Raw genomic sequence first — 17,916 nt, 5'->3', positions numbered from 1 at the left:
CCCCATGAATAGAGGGGATATTGGATCAAGGCTTTTATAGTGACTCCATAAGGACAGACACTTTTCCTAAACTACAGGAAATTCCAGAATGGTAAGAAATATAAAATGTCTACCCACACCAAGGAGGGATAAAAAAAGAACAAAAAGTTTAACTGAAGAAGAGGATTTAGAAGACAAATCCAGAAATTGAGAATGGGGATTGTTGAAGAACTAAAGAAATAGGGGCTGGGGCACTTAAGGGAGGCTTCCTACGAAGGCTAATCTTCAGTTTCTTTTCTTTTTTTTTTTTCTTTTTTCTTTTTTTCAAAATGGAAAAGAGAGAAGAGAATATTCTAGTATTCCAGTAAGAGACATATGAAGACATGAGAAAAAAAGGATTATTTCTATAGTACAGAGTATAGTGCACAGATTTACCACTATCTTCACTGCACCTTTTGCAGAGGGAATGTGTGGAAACACACTGATGAGGTTTTCTCTTTTTCCCTTCTGCATATTTGGCTTCCATCTAGGAAATAGATTTGCTTGGGTATGGTATTGTCAGAGTTGGCACTGGGAAGGGGTGGTAGGTGTAGGACTGTTACAGAATGAATGTAAAAAAAGAAAAATACATTTATTATTTTGCAGTAAGCCTGTAGAATTGAACCACTAGGCTGAATATCATTATATATGAACCTAATAATACGAGCGTACATAACTATAATTAGGAACTTGTTACCCTAGATGAAATGATATTTTTCTATCTGTGAAAACTCATCTCACCTGCTAATTATAAAGTTACAAAATGGATATCCATGAACAGGTGAGCAGGAAGAGTGAACAGCCAGACCATCCATACCAACCTGGGAAATCATGGCCATGAGAATTGGACAATAGAGATTAATGAGCATAATTTTCATTTAGACATCTTAATCTCTGTTGGAATTCTAATGTCTCTTTTTGTTTCATCCAGCCATTATCACATTATTCAATGAAAAACTTTATTATTCCAGCTAAGAGTTTCTTTTGGGTGGAATTTTGAGTTTGAAGTAACCCTCCAGAACTTCACTGGAATGATTTAAAAATGAGGTTGTCAGAGGAGCTCCATCTTATTCCTCTGCCTCCAAATCCAGATGTGTGTATGCATGACATGTTCCTCTTTCAACCCCCAGGGTCTCCACAGCAGATATAAACAAGGATTAAGAGAGATTCGTTTATCATGATTATTCTTGGTCTTTGGTATCTAATTCACAGCCTCTTCCTGGTCACAAAGATATTTTAATCTCTGCCAGTCTAGAATCCAGTGAATAATGATTATAGCTCAAAAAATCATCTGTGCAGGTATCTATTCCACAGAACAGACATACCTAAAAAAAATCTGTGACATATGACTGATCCAGATAGAACTATTAAAACTTTGAAATTTGATCTAATTATTCATCATTAAATAATATTTATTTTAAAAGTTAAACTTGTGTTTTTAAAACATATCAGATTTATAACATTCACTACTTTGTTTGATGCTTACAAATCATTTTAAGGAAAACTAATATCTCTCCTTAATAGATACTAAGTTTCTCAAAAATTAAACCACTTTCCCAAGATCATACAGTTCAAAATTGTTATGGAAAACTCTCAAAATCTAATCCTTGTATTCTAAATTCCACACAAACTCTATGTAGCATTACCAAAAGTCCAAGGAATAGAGAGGTTTCAGGAAACAGAGTACCAAACTGAGGGTTGGGTGAACTGAATCTCTGTGTCCTGGGTCACTATATCATTTCATTGAAAATAGAGCTGCCCTATGACCTAGCAAACAGACTACTGGGTCTTTACCCTAAAGATACAAATGTAGTGATCTGAAGGGGCACATGCACCCAAAAGTTTATAGACGCAATGTCCACAATAGCCAAACTATGGAAAGAATCTAGATGTCCATCAACAGATGAATGGATAAAGAAGGTGTGGTGTATATATATATATATATATATATATATATGAATCCTATGCAGCCCTCAAAAGAAATGAAAGCTTTCCATTTGCAATGACATGGATGGAACTAGAGGGTATTGTGCTGAGTGAAATAAATCAATCAAAGAAAGACAATTATCATATGATCTCCCTGATATGATGAATTTGAGAGGCAGAGTGGGAAGTTTGGGCGATAGGGAGGTAAAAAATGAAACAAGATGGGATCAGGAGAGAGACAAACCATAAGAGACTCTTAATCTCACAAAACAAACTGAAGGGGAGGGGGATCTGGAGGGAGTGGTGGAGTTATAGACATTGGGGAGGTATATGATATGGTGAGTGATGTGAAGTGTGTAAGCCTGAATATTCAAGGACCTGTACCCCTGGGGCAAATAATACATTATATGTTAATAAAAATAATTATATGTATATATGTATATATATATATTTCATTTAACAAGAACTTTTGAGTACTTACAATGCAAGAGGCAAATGATAGCTATCTGAGAGATATCAAAATGAAAAGAGATATGAACTCTGACCTCATTAAACTTATAATCTAGTGGATCAAGACAGACCATGCATGCATTTAATGATGTAAGATGGAATATTGCTGGTTTTCCAACCAGCAAGCAGGGCATCTAGGAAAAAACTCACGGTGAGGGATTCTATCTTTAGAGAGCTAGAGTGACTTTTTGAAAGAAGATGTCTTAGATCTAGGCTGTTTACTACTGTTTGAGTTTTGACTGTCAAAGAAAATAAAAATGTTTTCCATCTGGAAAAGGTAGATAGCTGTATTAGTCTTGTTCACCAAATGTGAACAACTTAATGGCACACAGGATTACTCAGAGCCTGCTTCTAATTAAGTTATTAAGCCAATTTGGTAATTGAAAGGAAAAAGAAGCCTTATTAATGAGAACTGAGATATAATCACTGTTCTACTGTATTCCACAAATATTCTAATTATGTCCTTAAGGCCAACCTACCAACTCAAGCAACATGTCTAGTGTGCTAAAAAACAAATTACATGGAAGTAAAAGATTACAAAGGACAAAGGCAATGCATGGTTTAAAGTTGAATATAAAAGATATGGGTTATATAGAAACAATTATTGAAAAACATAAGAAATATAGAAAATTACCAGCTAATTAGATTTTAAAAATTCACATGAAAAATTAAAATCATTAATAACAGTGAAAATATCTATACAGAAATAACATTGGAAAACTAAACATTTAAATGATAGAAAAAAAAAAGAAAGACCACATAGGAATGGTCAAATCTTGTAAAAATTATAAAAAGCAAATGTTAAACACATATGTACTTATTTTCAAATATAAGTTTTAATATTTTTTTTTAAAAATCAGCAAACAGCAAAGCTACCATGTACAAACACATAATTTCCTAGGAAGGATCTCTGAACTGAAGCAGGTCCCAATGAATGGGACCTCTAGGGATTAATTAAAACCTTCCTTAAAAAAATGTGGAGCATATTTTTCTCTACCTTTGACCTAGCAGCCACTTCCCAGAGTACATCAGAGAAGTAAAAAGACCAATTCTTATAACAGTTTCTTATGGAAATAGGCAAAATAACAAAACAAATTTCATTGACCTTATATCTTTAGCATTAAGTATTTATTGGTTTTTCTTTTACTTCTTCTAAACCACAGTTTTTTAACTATAATCATATAGATGCATTCAGTAAAAGATAACTGGTGAAATCGTTGCTTTCTGACACTCTGCTTTTTTTTTTTAATAAAACCTGAATATCCAATTATTTTTTTTAATATTTTGTCCTATGTTATTTTTTAATCACTATCTGTTTAATTCTTTAATTTACTTTTTTAAAAAATAAAAATTTCCCCCTACCCGCCCCTCCACAGAAAAAGTGAAAATTCCCCTTGCTGCATTCCAATCTCTTCAGGTCTAGAGACAACTTTATTTGTAATAACTTTCTTCCACTAACAGACAAAACATTACTCCAAACATTCTTCCATTTCAGCACAGGACTCAGAACCCATTCTCAGTGTTCCTCTTATGACATTATTCAAATCCATGATTCTTTTATCATAACAACACACATTAATTCTTAAATAAGGTCATTGAATTCACAGGCATGTGATTTTAAGACTCAAATGGAGAAGTGCTTGTTTTTTACATGTAAATTGATAAGCTACAAAGAATACCTTTTCCATCATTTAAAAATACACATTGTGGTCCTAGTTCCTGTTAATGTCTCCTTCCTACTAGCTTTTGTTTTCATTGAACTCACTGTTACCATTTAATGCCTATTTTAAAACTTGGCCTCCACATCTCTATATTCAATCCCTTGACATCCCTCCCCACCTACACACGCACACACACACACACACACAGGCCTGCACACACACAGAAATTACCACATGTTCACTTCCCTCTAAATTCTGACAATCACCCTCCAACTTTTGGAACATAACTTCTGATGACTTTATAACAGTATCCTTAAGCTTACCTTGCTTTTTATTGCTGTTTACTTAAATTAAAAGCCATAATCTCACTATTATGGGTCAGTAAATTAGTAACTACAATAGTAAGCCAAGGAAATGCATGCTACTTAATGTAGTTAAAATAAATTTCTATTTGCATATTCAAATTTCATAAAATTATTATATTATCAAATAGAATTATGCATACACAGCACTTAACACAATATATGGGACACACTAAGCTATTAACAATGAATGTGATAATTGCTCCTCCTCCTACTACCACCACTAGGACTACATATTACCATACTAAAAAATGTCCATCACTGAAAATAGAATTTTAAAACTCACAAAATTTGTTAGGTGTATGAAAATGATGATTAAATGCATTGTTTTCTCTTATAAATTCTGAACGTGAGAAATAAATATAGAAGTTCTAAGAAAAAAAAAACAGTTTAATCATTGGTAAAACAGAGTTAGAAAACACATCTTGGGCTTGATACATCCATTATCGTTCTACTTATTTCTGTTCCCTCAATTGTCTTATGCATTAGTCCCTGGCCACCCACTGTCTCACTTATTTTGCAGAGGTAGAGCTAGCCTGATTAATCCCTTAATATCACAGAAGTGGCAGGAACAGATGAAAAGGGCACATATGAACTGTGGCAAGCCACATAAATGAATAAGAAGGCAGGCAAGAAGGGAGGGGGACGGACACATTGACTTCTCCCCATTCAGTAGTGTTTTTCCCATGTCTTCTGAGTCATTTATCATTAATTCCATGATCTTCGGTAAAGAGAAACAAGAGTGAGTTGAAAATAATCAGAACCTCTCTCTGTCATATTTCCTAGGGGACCAAAGTTCCCATTTTATGGGTAGAGGAAGGAAAAGAGGTGAAAGGATGAATTCCTTAAATGATATTTGAATTACAAAAACAACAGCAACAAAATTCTTTTAATCAGCTACTGTCTTACTAATTTTGAGCAAATTATCCACAATAGTTTGAAGTCAGAGCTATTAAGGAATCAGTTGGCAGGCTCCTCCCTTTGTAGACACTGTCCCATTCCTTACACACACAGGTAATATTAAGGTAATAGATTGGCTCTGTCCCTCACTGGCTCATCCAATTGATGAATGAGAAAAGTAAGAGATATAAGGAGAAACGGAAAGTTTTTAGGGTGAAATTTACAACAGGAAAGTTTTCTAGACTTTAATGTGTGTGCTTTATTTATGGTGGAAAATAGTTTCCTGAATTTCCCACAGTGCATAATATTTACATGTTATTTACCTAGATGAGAAACTGTTTATGTGACCTTTCTAATGAAGTGGTTGTACATCAGTACATCAGTTGTACATTGTGTTTGGTATCTCATTTATGGCACCAGATTCCCATTTTGCTGCCATGACTTAGAAAGTCCTCATGGGTTCTCCATTTATTAGATCCTAAGTAGAATCTTGAAAAATGAAATGTCACCTTCTACATGCTCTTGCCTCTACCTGGAATGTTCTTTCCCAGAAAACCATATTGCAGCTGTCTTCCTTCAGGAGCTTCTGCAAATGCAATTTTATGAGAGGTATCTTTCCTAACCACCCTACCCTGGTTTCTCCTTCAAAAGCTTTATAAGGAGCTACTATACGGTATATTTGTTTGTTTTGTGTTTATTCTCCTGCTCAATAGAGGAAACTTTGTTTTGTTCATAGCTGTATGTCTGGTAACTAGCAGAGGCCCTGAAATAGAGTAAGAGTTTAGTCAATATTTATTGGATGAAAAAAATCAGCATCTGATTTGAGAAAGGTAGAAATAGGTACTCTTTTTAACTAATTGAAAAAATAAATAAACCCACAAAAAACTTGCAAAAGTGTACTAAGAACTTAAGCTTATCTCTCACCTAAATTCACAAACTGGTGACATCTCACCATAACTGTTCACCTCCCCACTTCTCTATATGCATCTGCTTCCCTTTGCCAAGACATCCAAGAGTACAGATTTTCTCCCCCAGACACTTAAGACACCTTCACAGTTAGCTAATGAACAATTTCGTGTCAGAGAAAAAGCAAAAGCCACAACAAAAATATTCCTACAAAATGTCAGAATCACACTGAGCAAACTCAAAAGAGAAAACAACAGAGATCATTACAGTTAGGCACTTTTTCCCCCTATCGATATGGATTTTATGAACTGTGACAGAAGATAAATCTGAATGACTATTAGGTTCTAAATTTTTTAGGTAATTAAGTTGAATGGTGAAAGGATGATTTTGCATAGTGGGTCATATTGCTGGATTTTTAATGTTTATCCTCATTAATTTTATTGTGAATGGGCGCACAAGGTGTTTTGAGTAAGGGAAAGATTTCTCATTAAATGCCTCATAGTAAATGATAAGTGTGTTAACCCCTTCGCCCCAGGCCTCACCCCTAAGGTACATGGAGAAAGCCAACATAACTATCGTACACAAGTAGCTAGACAAACATCAGTGAGTCAATAGGGAAACTGATCTTTCTCTGCTTAAAAAGAAGGCTATTCTGCTCCGCCTCAAAAAGGGCTTTTTCTTACACCAGCCCTTTGTTGTGTAAATAAAATCTCTTGGTGGGATCTAGATAGCTTATGTGTCTCTAGCTTTTATGACCCAGGAATGTCTCCAAATTCTAGACTACATCTCTTCTGACATGTGAATACTTAGAAATTAGCCAACCCAGTGTTAGTCTTGGGATCCCTTTCTGGCACAGAGCTCTAAAACCACTGGAATTTCCTAAGTAGTGAGAATTAGAAAGGTGTATATTATTGTTAACGAAGTGACTTTTGGAAAGCAGGTAGGTAACCTAAGGATGGGGAGCTGCTTGCCAGGGAACAGACCATGTGTTTAGAGGGTTAGAAATTTCAGTCCCACCCTTAACTTACCTAAAGGAGGGGAGAAGGGCTGGAGGTTCAACTGATTGCCAATAGGTTAATTAATCACATCTATGCAGTGAAGCCTCCATAAAACCCCAAAAGGATGGAATTCAGAGAGCTTCCAGGTTGATGAACCAGATTGCTTCCACATGCCAGACCCAAAGCTCCAGGAGGTTAGAAACTCCCTTTGTTCAGGACATTGCCCTATGCATCTCTCCATCTGGTTCTTGGTTCTTATCCTTTCCTCTGTACCAAACCAGTAAGCTAGTAAGTAAACTGGCTTCCTGAGTTCTGTGAGCCACTCTAGCCAATTAATGAAATACAAGGAGAGAGTCATGGGAACCTCTAATTTAAAGCCATTCAGTCCGAAGCAAAGGTAGCAAGCTAGACATGTGATTGGCATCTGAAGTACAGGCCAGAGTAATAGGACTGACTGAGCTCTTACCCAGTGGAACCTGATACTACCTGCATGGAAATAGCATCAGAATTAATTTGAGGGGCCCCTGGGTGGCTCAATTCATTAACCATCTACCTTTGACTTAGGTCATGATCCCAGAGTCCTGGGATCCAGCTCCATGTCAGCCTCCCTGCTCTTCAGAGAGCCTGCTTCTTCCTCTCCCTCTGCCTGCCACTTGGTCTACTTGTTCTCTCTCACTCTCTCTCTGTCAAATAAATAAATAAAATCTTAAAAAAAAAAAGAAAAGAAAAGAATTCATTTGAATTGTAGAACACCCAGCAGGTGTCAAAGAGTGACTTGATGTTGTGGAGAATCTCCTCTATTCGTACACATGTTTGAATTAGGTGCAGAACCCTCTACTGGGGTTTCTGTCTTGACACTTTCTAGGGGATAAGAGAGATTACACCATTCTTTTAGATCAAAGCAATTAACAAGGACTACAGATCTAATTCTCATGGTTTACGAAGAGTCTCGTGAAGCTGGACTCTACCACCAGCTCTGAGAAATCCAACCATGTTTCATTTCCCCATACATGTTTAAATAATGGATTTTTCTTCTTTAAAAGAATCATTATAAAGATGATTGTGTATCATTTTATAATACGCACACTATAGCAGCTTACAGATGAAAGATTTCACCTACATAAAACAGACTCATCAGAATAAAATTTTAAACCTGTTCAAGGACAATATTGGATTTTATTACCTTATAAATAAACCCTATAAAAATCCTAAGTGATAACAGAACTATATAATTTTAGTAGGTTTATTCAGTGAGGTAATGAATGTCAATATTAAACTAAAATAGTTGGTATCATAAAAACAATCATCTTTCAGTTCCAAACCAATCATTTAATATTCTATCTTGTGATGCCGGGCTGGGAGTCTGAGAATCACGGTTCTTTGCTGGCTGGTGACCCACTAGGCTTAGCCAACAGAAGGCACTAGAGGGAGCCAGTAGGTCAGAGGGAGAGGAAAGGACTTGGGCCCCATTGCCCATTGTTACTGTCAGCCTCACTTCAGCAGTGGACCTTTACCTTGATAGTGGTGATGAGCCCTCATATTAGCAAATGGTTCTAATGTCCAGCATTTTTTCAGACTCCTCAAATGAACCTCATCCCACTCTTTCAGCTATACAAACACTAGCCAGACAGCACCTATAGTTAGAGGTCTGAGACTCAGGTTCTGAGCTTCTGAGGCAGCAGTACTGGGTGGACCCCAACCTTGGTCCCTCAGCCTAAGGGGTAGATTTTTCCTGCTATTATTTCTGAAATCTCTTTTGCCTAGTTAAGTACCTCATATGTATTTCAACAACCTCCTATATTTAATTCTTTAACATAACTGGAATGAATGGCTTCCCTTTCCTGACTTGAATATGACTGAGAGTTAAAAATCAGATGGCCCCAAATAGAGGAAATGTGAGCTTCCAAGTAAGATCAAGCTTCAAGACCTATAACCAAGACGTATTCATATTATGATCAAGATTTTATTAACTCTGAACTCAAAATATATGGATTTCAGTGTCAAGTAAGCACATATCTGATGGTGATTTAGATAAGACAACTTAAATAATTTGGATCTCTTCATTTTTTTATGTGAAATATTTGGAGCTCATCTTGAGCTCCAAAATTTCATTATACTTGCTGCAGATTTTTCAAGGATAAGTTAAAATGTAAGTCACAGGTGATAAAGATCCTAATCAAAAGAACTTTAATCCCAGAGGCAACAACATCAAATCTAGAATACAAAAACACACAAGCAAGCTTACACATACACACATTTGCACACACTCGCAGGGACACAGACTTCTCAAGATTAAACAACTCATAGTAATTAACAGATTTAGAATCACTAGAGTTAGTCATACTTTCCATTCATTTTAAGACAAAGGAGTTTTCTCTTCACAACTGGAATTTCAAGTGAAAAAAAAAAGTACATCATAGATACTTCACAGATCTCTGGAGCAGTTATAATAAAATCTTCATTATGTGAAACTTTCACTTACTATAAAAGACATTTCTCAGATTTTTTTTAAAGTTATTAAAGCTAAGATTTTTTAAAAATTTCCTTTCCTAGGGCACCTGGGTGGCTCAGTCACTTGAATGCCTGACTCTTGGTTTTGGCTCAGGTCATGGTCTCAGGGTCCTGGGATCGAGTCCCATGTTGGGCTCCACACTCAGTGGGGCACCTGCCTGAGATTCTCTCTCTTCCTCTCCCTCTGCCCTTCATCACTGCACACTCTCTCTCAAATAAATAGATAAATCTTAAAAAAAAAAGTTCCTTCCCCGCTTTATTTCATCTGCTTGGGAGTGTTATGTTTTTACATGATACAACTCTCAGTTTGGTGAATTTTCATGCTAAATTATTGTATCCCCTAAATGCTGATTCACATCAACTTTATATGCAATCTGTCTTTTATGAGAGATAACAGCAGGTAAAATAAAATATGCCAAAACCATGTTCAAAGGTAAGTTACATACACTGCCCGGAACTAAATTCTAAAGGCACATTTGTTTTTTCCTTTTACATCCTTTTTTCTAAAATGTCCTTTTTAGTGAATATTTCCAGACCAATAACCTGGTGATTTTAAATAAACAGCTGCTTCGGGTTTTCTCTTTGGCTCTTTCTCAATAGCCGCTGAGTCTGTTTTCTTTAAAAATGTAAGAATTTCCATCACGTTCAAGTCTCTTCCATAGAAGAGGCGTCTCTTCATCTCCATAAAGGGTCTACTCTCACATTGTCTTCCTTGAATAACCTAGTTTTTCTGTAAAGAAGAGTCAATACACTTCCTTGTTTCTTCTCATTTCTCATGAGTTTTTGTTGAAAATGGAACCCTTAAGTGACAGAACGCAGCTACTCTGTAAATCAGACCCTCCAATCCCCAGGTTTTGCTATTGTCGCTGGTTGTCGTTGGCAATGATGCCGCTGTTTGCTCAGTTAGTGACTTTGCTGAACTAATTCTGTGAAGTCTGTGTTCTTGGGAATGTGTGGCCAAGGCAACCCCTGCCTGGTTTGCATATGGTCAGCTGATGGTCAGACAGAGATTACACTGAACGCCTCCTGCCCCCTTAGTCCGCAACCCTGGCTAAGCGGCTCTGAGTGTCTCTGGGTATGCGCCTTTAATGCTCCCATGGACAGTTCATTCCTCTGCCTTCGCCTTCGTTTCCCTTTGTATAGAAATGTCTATGTAGGGACATTTATACTTTCCAGAATCTTTTCCAATACACCTTCAATCCTACCTTTCCTCATTTTACCTGATGAAAAATATTCCTACAATAGAGATCGTCTTTTTAACAGCCATTGTTAGGATGAATAAACATGCCTGCTCACTTTGGAGAGAGTTTGTAATTGATCTTTGGAAAAAAAGGAGTCAATTTCTAGGGAAAAAAAGTTCATGCGACAGAGGTATGTATTTTTTAGAATTTTTTTTTAATCTTGCTACTGTTGTAGGACTGGGTAGATGGCATTATTGATCTTTACTGTTTCTTACATTTGTAAGAGAACTCTGTGAACTCAATAAACACTTGTTGACTGATGACTTGAAAGTTCTTACTCTATCTCAGGGGAGCTAAACACTCAGTGCATGTTATCTTTATTCATAGCATTGAATGGTCTTCCTTTGTGTTCTGTTTACAAATCAATTTTGAGGGCAAATATACCAAGACATGTGCATATACACAGCTACAATTTCTCATATTTATATGTAAACTGATCAACTATAATTTGTGTGTATGTGTAATAGTAGAGGAGAGATGAAAAGAGGCAAAAGGAATGTCATCACTTGTCATATATGAATCTGTTTTTAAAAAAAAATAACTACCCATACAATTTTCATCAGCATCGAGTATCTGAGAAAAGTGGGATACTCATTCATATGCAATACGAACTGCTCATTCATTCTGGATTATTAATTCCTTTATTAGAAAATATTTGGGATAAATCTCCTACAGATAATTTGTATAACTTAATATGACTCTTATTAATGACAAAACCAGTAGTAGGACAACATCATTTGTAACAAGCCCACATGAATTTGATTCCAGCACAGTTAAATACAAATCCTTAACCATAACTACAAAACCAACATTAGATATCTTTGCAGTATTTGCCCAGTTTGGTGTTTGTGAACCCCTAGGCCTCATATATAGGTATATGGAATTTTGTATGTGTGTATATGAAAGTTTACTTCAAATTGATTTATTAGAGAAACAAAAATATTTTCCCCAAATTAAGAGACTTCTCTTTGTATGTCAACACAGACTTTCCTTTCCTCTGAAATAACATACAACAATTACCAAAAAATTCAGCCTTACAAATCCTTCTTCTCTTTAGACTTTCTGGGAAAAAATAGTTTCTTTTGCTACCATTTTTGAAAGCTCAATCCATATTCCACCCTTAAATATTTCTAGAAAATGTTTACTAGAAGAATGAAAAATTTTAGGCAAAAAATTTAGTAAAAAGTTCTCTTTTTACTCCCTCTTTTATTTACCACTTTCTAGTTGTATGACTTTAGCCAAGCTCCTTAATTATTATAAGTCTCAGTTTTGCTTCTATAAAAGGAAAATATAATGGCAATATATACCTCAAAATATTGTTGAAAAAATTAAAGATATCTTGTTTCATCCATGTTTAGCTCCTGCTAAGGATGCAGTCAATGCTAATATGGTTTTTTTCCCCAGCTTTATTAAGGTCTGATTGACAAAAATTGTATATATTCAGGTTGTAGGATGTGACCTTTTTTTTTAAAGGTATCACTTGATTTAATATACATATACATTGCAAAATGACTACCACAATCAAGTTAGTGACCACGTCCATCACCTCACATATACTTACTTTTTTATAAGTGTGGTGAGAACACTTAAGATCTACTCTCTCCACAAATCTCAAGTATACAATACAGTATTATTAGTAGTAATAATATCACTATTCTATTCATTAGATCCTCAGAACTTATTTATCTTATAACTGAAAGTTTGTGTCCTTTGACCAATATCACCCCATTACCCCCACTCCCCCAGCCACTGGCAACCACAGAGTTTCTATTGAAGAAGAGGGGTTTCTTTAGACTTCTTGTGGCTTAAAATAGTAGAATTCTTTTTTTTTTTTTTTTTTGGTCACAAACATTTTTTTTAAGGTTTTATTTATTTATTTAACAAAGAGATCACAAGTAGGCAGAGAGGCGGGGGGAAGCAGGCTCCCTGCTGAGCAGAGAGCCCTATGCAGGGTTCTATCCCAGGACCCTGGGATCATGACCTGAGCTGAAGGCAGAGGCTTAACCCACTGAGCCACCCAGGCGCCCTGTCACAAACTTCTTATACTTCATTTTTCTTAAGATTTCAAACTACACATCTTATCTACTTTTTATGTATAGCTATTTCTGGGGATGCCTAGGTGGCAATTGGTTAAGTGTCTGACTCTCAGTTTCACCTTAGGTCAGGATCTCACGTCTGTGAGATCCAGCCCAGCACTGGGCACATTTGGCGGAGTCTGCTTGAGATTCTCTTTCCCTCCTGCTCAGCCCCTCCCTCTCATGATCTCTCTCTCAAATAAATAAATAAACCTTCAGAAATAAATAAATAAAGCTATTTCATAAAAAGAATATTTTAGGGGCACCTGGGTGGCTCAGTGGGTTGAGCCTCTGCCTTCCGCTCAGGTCATGATCTCAGAGTCCTGGGATCAAGCCCTGCATGGGGCTCTTTGCTCAGCGGGGGGCCGGCTTCCCCCTCTCTCTGCCTGCCTCTCTGCCTACTTATGATCTTGTTCTCTGTCAAATAAATCAATAAAATCTTTTAAAAAAAAAGAATATTTTACTTACTCTTTAAACAAAGTTGGATTGTCTCACATTAAGAAAAAACTTCCTCAAACACTTAAGTCCCTTTATAAAATTGGGTAGATTTTCTTAAATATTTTAAACTTCAGTTAGAAATTTAAAATATTTGATTTTTCTGCTTTTAAGTACCTTGTTTTTTTAGGTTCTTTATTTTGTTTTTGTTTGTTTGTTTGTTTAATTCCAATGTAGTTAACATATAGTGCTACATTAGTTTCAGGTGTACAATATAGGATTCAACGGTAACATATATTACTCAGTGCTCATCAGCATAAGTGTACTCATAATGCCCTTCAACTTTAAGTGCTATGTTCATCAGAAAGAATCTAACCCAAAGAAGCAAAGACATTTAATCAAATCTTATATGTCTAATAAATTAAGCATAAAGTAAATAAAACAATTTATTTTATACATTCTATAGTTTGTATATTTAGTCAAGCTTTCTTTCTCTTTTCTAACTTAACACCACAAATGTAGTATCAATGACATATTTCAAATTGAAGTTTCAAGAAGAAATGTTAGATTCTTTAAAGAACAGACACTTAACAAAAACACACAGATCATTCTGAATTTATATAAAATTATTATTTACTTAATTTAGTTTACCAGTCCCATACTCAAATCTTTGCCTTGCTTACGTAACAAAACAGAATTACCATCTCAAATGATCTAAACTTATTTTAACCTTTAAGCAACTGATTTCAGTCCCTCCCAGCCCTTTGGTACACTGTGTCCTTTTTGTACTTAGTACCTCCACAGAAGTTGCCAAGCATCCAATGCCTCACAATTCAAGTTTAGGTACATGATCGGACATTATTCTCCACTCACATTGAGTGCAACTAATTTCTTTACTGAGGGATTGGATTCTGCATTTCCTTTGCACTTTCCTTGGTTGCTTAACCACAACATTAATGTCTTTTTTTTTAAAAGCCAGTTTTGACCATACCACTGTTCTCACTTTATTTTTTTTATTTTATTTTCATCCTGATAATGTATTCTTTAATCCCTACCACCTATCTAGCCCATGCCCCCACCCACCTCCCTTTTGGTAGCCATCAGTTTGCTGTCTATAATTAAGAGTCCATTTCCTGGTTTGTTTCTCTTTTTCTTTAAATTTTTCCTTTTGCTCATTTCTTAAATTTCACATGAGTGGGATCACATGGTACTTGTCTCTCCCTGACTGACTTATTTTGCTTAGCATTATAGCCTCTAATTCTACCCATGTTGTGTGGCAAATGGCAAAATTTCATTTTATGGCTGAGTGATAGTTCGTTGCATATACATACCTCATCTTCTTTATCCATGCATCAGTCAATAGACCCTTGGGCTGCTTCCAAATCTTGGCTATTGTAAATAATGCCACTGTAAACATAGTGTTGTTCCCTTTGAATTAGTGTTCTTGGATTCTTTAGGCAAATACCCAGTGATGTGATTCCTGGATCAGAGGGGAGTTCTATTTATAACTTTTTGAAGAAACTGCATACTGCTTTGCAGAGTGACTGCACCAGCCTGCATCTCCTCCAACAGTGCAAGAGGGTTCCCCTTTCCCCACAACCTCACCAACACTTATTTCTTGTGTTTTTCATTTTAGCCATTCTGACAAGTGTGAGGTGATACCTCATTATGGCTTCGATTTGCATTCCCCCGATGAAGAGTGATGTTTCAAGCATCTTTTCATGTGTCTGCTGGCCATCTGGATGTCTTCTTTGGAGAAATGTCTGTTCATGTCCTCTGCCCATTGTTAACTGGATTATTTGGTTTTTGGATGTTGAGTTGTATCAGTTCTTTATAGATTTTGGATACCAACATTTTATTGCCTATGTCATTTGCAAACATCTCCCGTTCAATAGGTGGCATTTCAGTTTTGGGTATATGGATATTGTATATTCGAAGGGGTATATGGATATCGTATATTCATTTCTTCTTGGTCAAAGATTAATTGACCATATATTTGTAGGTTTATCTCTGGGTTTTTCCATTTTATTCCATTGACCAACTATCTATTTTTATGCCAATACCATATTGTTTTAATTACTACCATTTTGTAATATAACTCAAAGACCGAGATTGTGATATCTCCAGTTTTGTTTTTTCTTTTTCAAGATTACTTTGGCTATTCGAGGTCTTTTGTGGTTCCATACAATTTTAAGGATTGTTTGTTCCAGTTCTGTGAAAAATGTTGTTGATATTTTGATAGACTGCATTAAATGTGTAGATTGTTTTGGGTACTAGAGATATTTTAACAATATTTGTACTTTTAACCCATGCCCCTGCTCTCACTTTAATACTCTATAGTCATTTTAATGGCTTTTGGCATTGCTGACATTTTCATTTTTATGAAAACACTTTTATATCTATATTGCCTCGTCTTTTATAACTTATTTTAGCTGGATAGTTAATAATACTTTCATATTCATGAAGTCTTACTATAGATAGTCAGCTTTACCACAGATAGGCAAACTGCATTACCAAAACACTCCCTACCATTATTGAAAAAGACACCGTATTTCAAGTTGCCAGTGGTTCAGAGGCCTGATATAACCCCAGGGAATCATGGAGTTTTGGAAATTTTCCACAACCCATAATTATACCAAGTAATATTTATAAACTTAATAAATAGTGTTTCCTAGATAAAGTCCTGCCTTTTCTAGTGCTTTTAGATATTGTAACTAATTAAATACAATTTGTTTTAAATATTTCTAGATTTGTAGTCTTCTGTTTTTATGTACTTTTTCAAATGGATGTTAAAATGTAATTGCAAGCATCTGGGATTCCACAGAATATTTTGATATTAAAATATGGTCTTTATATTTCCAACTGTGTAAGCAAAGATGAATAATACATAATTCCTGATTTCAAGGAGTTTACATTTTAGTAAAAGAAAAATATATGTATGAAATGGATACCAATAAAAAACTTCCTATGGCCGTAGGTGCATGGTATGATAGGGAGAAATGAGAAGAGATTTAAAACTGGGCAGTTTTAAAAAGCCTTCATAAAGTCTTTGTAAGAATTGAAATAAACATAGTATGCAATTGCTTAAATTAAAATAGTCACTTTCTGACTAAAATTTAGCATCTATCAACACATTTAAATCTCTTCTTTTGTGCAGACTTGCTAAAAATATTGTAAATGTTTATTTATACTTTATTAGCCAGAGGGTGGCAAAATACAGACCAAAATCCAAATCCAGCTACTCTATTCATTTATTTATCATCAAAACCTCTTTTGCAATAGTGACATATTTAAACCATGTAACCGAAACCATATGGCTGGCAAATCTGAAAATATTTGTTCTCTGGTTTTTAAAGGCAAATTCTTGCTGACTCCTATTCCATTTATATTAATATAGGCATTTCTGCAATGTTAACCCAAAACTTTTAGTTGTCCTAACATCACAATGCTCTGGTTAATTATCATAACATCTGGCTATGAAATTGGTCTCATTTTCCTGGACCCTATTCCCCTAAAGCATCTAATCAAGAAAGGGCAAATTTCTACATTTCATATATATATATATATATATATATATATATATAATGGAATGGCTCCCCTTTTTCCTTTCTGCCTGAACTAATTTCCACCAAAACCTTAATTAGTTACCTAACTGAATCTCCTTTATGTTGTCCTAGCAACACTTTGAAAATGGCCACTTTTTATTGCCCTTGAAGAAGGTTTATTCAGAAAGGAATAAAACATTTCACTTGGAAATATGTAGACTTCTTGAATAGGGCCAATATAGTCCTGACCTCAGAGAGCTTACCACCTGAATATACTGAAGAATGTGGAAATAAACTAGTCTTTTCTAATAAATAACAGATTTTTCAACATAAATATGTACCTGTGAACATGGAGTAAAGAGTAATTTTTATAGTCTCAAAGTCTTTACTCCTAGAATAGTAGACATGAACTTGATTCAATATTTCTGTGTTTTGTGTCTTTTTTGTAAAGTAAAAGGTCAGTTTGTGAACATTTAATAAAGGGTTATTCTTTTACCCACTTTCTTAATGAACACTGAATCAAAGTGAACAAGATACTGTCCTTAGATCTAAAATGCTTACATGTTTATAGAGGAGACACATATTTTCTGAGGCAACTGTGACAAAACAGGCTTCCCTAAGGGCTGCATGATGGGAGCAGAAGAGATTCACTTAGGCTGGAATACTGGAGTGGGTTCACTGAGAAAGTGACAGTAAACTGGACCTTAAAATATGGGCAGACATTTTTTGAAGTGGAAATGAAAACGGTTTTCCAGATCAAGGGAACAAGTAAGTCAAATATCTAGAGTAAGATGAATGGTTTTGGTGTTACTAACTTCTGGATATAGT

The sequence above is a fragment of the Neovison vison genome, chromosome 9, assembly GCF_020171115.1.
Source record: "Neovison vison isolate M4711 chromosome 9, ASM_NN_V1, whole genome shotgun sequence".
NCBI lineage: Eukaryota > Metazoa > Chordata > Mammalia > Carnivora > Mustelidae > Neogale > Neogale vison.
This window is presented reverse-complemented; position numbering follows the sequence as displayed.